A 6,117-nucleotide genomic window follows, 5' to 3' on the forward strand; every position below is an offset into this window, starting at 1 on the left:
ACAGTCCGCGTTATTTAGGATTCGAGAAGACGCGGTGGCGCACGCGTCATCGTAACCGTTGGTAGAATATACCTAGTGGCCGATCGGATGGCCCGGGTGATCCGCCTTCACGGTGTGCCCGATGCCTACGAGCGGGATTTGGGATTTGGGCTCGGCCGCAGGGCAGCGTGCTCTCGAAGCTTTCTCCTGAAAGAAAACTAAAGAATGCAATGGTCAAAGAGCCGTGGATGGACGTGTAAGTAGGGGCGCACGCGCGAAATCAGCGATTGGGGAACGATCATATGAGATGAGCACTATAAAATATTTTATAAAGCCATATTTTTCTGACATTCATCTGTAGAAAAAAATCTAAAAATTAAATAAAAATAAGATTTCTGCTAGAAGTCCATCAATCTCATAATTTTAAAAAAATAAATAAAATATAATTAGTTGTTTGGTGTGTATTATCTGGTGATATAATGTATACTGATGAAAAAAACATGTTCTGAATACTATATATAGATGTATTTGGAAGTATGTATTGGATCACTGCTATATGTGTATCAAATAAGTTTGCAATATGCATCAGAAAATCGACGAGTATATATCATTGGTCATGTAGTGTGTATTGGTAAATATAATATTCTGAAAATTATGCATTGATTTGTTTTGAAGTATGTACTGGATTGCTAAATGATTATTTTGCTAAGTATGTATCATTTAACCCTGTATTGCGTACTGACGAACATCTTATTATTTAAATTATATATCAATTTACATAGATATGTGCATTGACTTGCTAAATAGCTAATTTGCTTAGTGTGTATTATTTAGCTATATAGTATGTACTGTAATTTTTTTTTAATTATAGAATTGACGACTCCGTTAGTAAAACGAATATATTCCTCAACATGCGCACTTAAAGAAAATGTGGCAATATAGGAAGCCTAACCCATATATTTTTCTCTCACACCCGCCCATATAATTTTTGTTCATGATTTAAACAATGCAAGCATGCATGAGGAAGGGAAGATCGAGAACAGAAATCTTTTGCAATTGCTTGATTCAGGAGATTCGTGATCTTGCATTAGAATTTATTTGCAAAACTATTTTCTGATGATTTAAACTATTAAGTAAATTAAGAATTGTTTCCTACCATGTCATAAGTGATGGAGGAGGAGACACATACTTGTTCATTTTCATCTCTTCTATACATTTTTGCTGTGCATTTAAAGGTGTTGATGCGTCGGGCTTTGCTCAAAGATTAAAACAATTTAAGCCCGATCTAATGAAGACTTTGAGCCTAAGATCAAGCTTTAGGCTTCAGGCCATATCTGAAACTTCTTAATTATTTTTTCAATTTTTAAAAATACCAAAAAAGTCTTTAAAATATTAAATACGAATAGCTAAAAATTTTCATCACTAATTTAATACACGATAACTAATTTTTCACTCTATTTATTTATTTATTCCTAATAGTGCAATTTTTTTCTTCCTTTTTTTAGCATACTTATTGCAAAAAAGGGGTCCCTCAAATGCCACGTACACCTATCCTTTTCTTTTCTTTTTTTTATTTTCTATTTTTCTATCAAAGGCTCATATATGCAAAATACTAGTATATATTAAATGAAATACCTAGTGCCAGAAAAGATGCTCATTTGCTGACTTTAGCAAGTTGATTTTCAACAAAATTGTCAAACTTGCATGGGTAGGGTAGGTTCCCATATCTCAACTACAACTGAACCTTAAAATCATATATTTAGAAAAAGTTACAATTATATTTTCTATTTTTTAAAAAATAAAAGATTCCTAGGGAGCAGTGATGTTGATTTTGTAACTGGATTGAATTTACTTGATTCCTAGAGTAGAAACCAAGTAGGATTTGACACAAATTAGCATGGATTCTTGATAAGAAAACAAAAAAGAAAAGCAATTGAATCCCCACAAGCCAAGAAACGCAAATGAGTCTCCATTCAATTTCTTTTTTATTTTTAAGGAATACTCAGAATTTGAATAGTGAATCTCCTTAAGGGCAAGCCTTTGGAGAGAAAGGTGCCAACTAAGCATGCTAGTAGCCATTGGCAAAAGAACCTATTCAAGTTTAGAAACAATACCACATTAGCCACCTCAAAAAAAAAAAAGGATAGATTTTAAAATACCTATACTCTTTTATACATCTAGATCCCTCCTCTTTCTTTGTTTTTTCTCATAAAAAGCTATCCACTAAATAATAGGCTTATTAGCAAGGGAAGCTTGCTTCTTTGATAAGCACGATTTTTTATCGCCAGTATAAAAAAGAAACATATTTGATTATTTTAGTATTTTTTAATTAAATTATATGATTATATTAATATTATAATCTTAAAATTATTGGATGGGTTAAGTCAATATACCTCTGAATAATCATTTGTCTATTACACATGAAGCATTGACTCAATAAATAGGATGCATGTACATGAGACATTGTGGATTAACTCTTCCACTACGTTTCACTTGACCCTGGTGATTCCCTCAAATCTTTCAGCTATTGAATTTCTTCCACCATCACGATAATGATGTTAGGCGTGGTTGTCATCTTGACCGAAGGAAACATTACATCAGTGCAAGAAAGAAAACAAGCATGGGCTCCTTGCTACAGAGTAGCTTTTTTTATAGGGCAAGGGTTTTTTTTTTTTTTGTTAATCTAATATCTCTTTCGGATAGGGGCCACCGTTGCTTTGCACTTGATTCAATTTTTAGAGATTAATACTTTGTACTGTTTATGCCTGGTTTCTTTCTCTCTCTCGTTCTTTTTTTTTTTTAATACAACAGTACCTCATACTACATGCGCACAAGTGCACTGATAAGAGTTGTAGAAAAGAAGACGACGAAGGGAGAAAGGGTGGACTCAAAACTCTCCCATAATATCTGGTTCCCTCTTGGAGAGAGATTTTTTTTGTAAACCAGCCAACCAATGATCGTAATATTGATTGCCGCCATTGTTGGATATGTTGGAAACAAAGAAATGCAAGAATTTTTTCAAATTAGCAAGCTCCCATTTCATCCATTGCAACTGAAGGTTTCTACTTATTCAGCAATTGGTCCATCTTATGTGATAGTAAAATGCTACGAGTCAGATGTCTGATGTCTCATATAGCCTGAGATAGGATGCTGATATTTTTGTTTGCAAAGAGTTATTTTGGGCTGAAGAGGACTTTTATTCTTTTGTCTATGTTTTATCATCCTCCACTCTGTTTGCTCCCCTGCAACAACATACGGTTTTTTATTTGATTTGCTATCTTCTCCTCCTGGCAGCAAATTATACTTCTAATTTTTGGCTCTAATCAAGGAAAGATAGGTGGTTTTAACCTCTTTTTCAATCAAAAAAGGAAACATGACAGGAAAAATAAACCATAATCAAATGGGTAAAGCAAAACAAGTGAAAAAGCCTGTCGAATTTACAAGTACGAGCCATTTAACTGGTTCCGTCTCTAGGGAGTCAACTTGCCTCCTCCCGGAGAGAGACAGCTTCCAAATTTAAAATTTTTGGCCAATGGATCTGCTGCGAGAATGGAAATCAAATAAGGCATCTGCAAGAAGATTATGAATTACTCCTGGTGGTTCGGTTTGATGGGAAAGAAAGAAGGATTAATTGGTAACCTAATTGGTATTTTAAGAATGAAAAGTTAAATAGGTTGAAAAGCAGTGCTTTTAACAAACTATATACCCCTCTGTTTACAACCAACTTTTTAAACCTTTACTTCCTTTACTTCTATTTATAACCTTTATAAATTTAATAGTCCAGAGGATTACTGGACTCAATTTTGACTGCTCTGGTGGTTGCAGAAAAGATCGAAAAGTGTCTAGAAGTGAAGATTTGCCTTATCTAAAAATCAATTATTTGTCAAACATGTAGAAATCCTAACTTCCTTATGCAATGTCTAATTAAGTTATTTTTAATAAGAATATTTTTTTAGATAATACGGAAAGATTATACATATCTAGCATGAATATATCATATAAAATCATGAAACAAAAAAGAAATTTAGAAAAGAAGGTGTGGGTTTCGTGGCTGTGCCAAAGAGCACCACCAAAATGTTTGAGCAACCCAATTTGCCGCTTTGTTTTGGATAATTTTTTGAGCTCTACGATATGATAGTAATCTCTAAAAGGCTCTGCAGACTTAGTAATCAGAATAAAATTTTATTATTTGAATTTTGAAATGGACTAGTTAAAACAAAAAAAAAAAAAGTGAAACTCTTTGATAAAGCAAATTTCTTAGTCTACAAAGAGTTAGATAAAGCGGCAGAAGACAAAATTAAATATATTGGCCGACATCTAGTTCATAGAATTGTTACTTTTTTGCAAATTCATTTCTACTGAATATATTTATTTTGGAAATACCATAGTCCTCTTTTAACTAAAAGAGGATCAACTAACAAAGTCCAACTTCATCTCCAAAGCTTGCCTCCCGCTATCTCTCACTCACACAGAGTGCCTGAGGAATAGTTGGACGGGAGGACATGGCATTAGGGTCCGGACTCCTGGTACTTCTCTCGCACCCATCATCATGGTACTTCTCCGCCATCAGTATTCCAAAGACATAGGTATGTCATCCGGATCTTATCCATCCTATGCTATGGGAATAGAAAAACTTATGAGTCATCGAGTTTGACGTCTATGTACAAACAAACGTCCTTATTAAACTAAAAGTTTAAATTAAATCTCAAATATAATCACAAACATCATGATCGGCTCGTGATCAGCCTCCATAGATCCGTACTGCAGTGTCTCCTAATCTACATAGATTAATGGGCTGGGCCCCACTCTGATAACTACTTTATAACAATCAAGGACCTTAATCCAAAATAGTTAGCCGAAAGGTATAATTTGGATTTCTTGATACTGTATAAATACCTAAGATCTACCCAGCAAATAACTGATATGAGACTAAATATATGTTTACATGAGTCCATACAGTATTTATCGTCTCGGAAATGCAGGTCGTTTGGGCGATGCTTCCTTGTTACCAACGGTCCGCGCTTTGCTGGACAAAATCCAGCGTAGCAGGCAGTCACTGTGACTTCCTCCACTGGTTTCTTTGCGTGACGCCTATGGGCTTTCTTCATCCAAAGCTACCTGGGCCTTGGATTCTGGGAACTAAGTGGGCTCGATCATTGCATTTTAAGCCTTGCAATCGAGCGCCAGTTTTGTAGGTCTGGCCTCATGACTTGTTGAACCTCGCCGTGCGGTAAGAATTAAGGGATGCAAATGGGCCAACATGCCAATTACATAAAAAATTGGCCCACAGGCCGTCCTATTTGCAGCCATGGCTGATGGGGAAGACCCTTTTCAACGGGAACGATCAAATAAAATTTTGATGGATCTGCGCGACCCAACTCAGCCGGTGCTGGAATTGTTATTAGAAACCATTACGGGCAGGTTTTATGTTGCAGCATCCGTTCCATTATGACCTTCAACTAGCAGTGGACAGATTTCATACGGAAAAATTCTGTTAGAAGAGAATTCGAAAACTGTGGGTACTTTGGGATGAACATTTCCTATGGAGGCAAATCAGGTTGCTGATCATTTGGCGAATATGGAAAGTACCAATTGGATCGAAGCTTTCTAGACCGAAGAATATCCATCATCGCTGGTTGACCTAATGGGGGTATATGCTTGTGGTATTTTCTTCATTCGTGATAGTGCTTAGTCCATACTAGGTTCATCTGTTTTATATAAGTACCCAAGATCTACTCACTGCATAGCTGATATGAGACTAAATATGTGCCTGCATAGATCCTTACATAGTCATTCTCCGTTATCAATAAAAAATTAGAAAAAAAAGGATGATAAAGACAAAGTAGTCCCCAAAAAGATAATTCATGCCATGAATTTTAACATGAAGGCTTAGGCCCCAATAGTCTTAAAAATAACAATTTTCTATCAATATCCACAACCCTCAGGCCATGAGGTGACTATATTTGTTTAAATTGGTTACGACTGAAGTGAATGAGTTCTACCACTTGTTCTCTGCGTTTCTAGGTGTTTGACATTGATGGCCACCATACACTGATATCTTCAGTAGGACATACAACTTTTAGATTTTGATCAATGTGTCCCACTTGCTTTAGAAAGAAATATCACTAAATCCAGGGC

Source organism: Phoenix dactylifera, chromosome 9 (genome assembly GCF_009389715.1).
Source record: "Phoenix dactylifera cultivar Barhee BC4 chromosome 9, palm_55x_up_171113_PBpolish2nd_filt_p, whole genome shotgun sequence".
Lineage (NCBI taxonomy): Eukaryota > Viridiplantae > Streptophyta > Magnoliopsida > Arecales > Arecaceae > Phoenix > Phoenix dactylifera.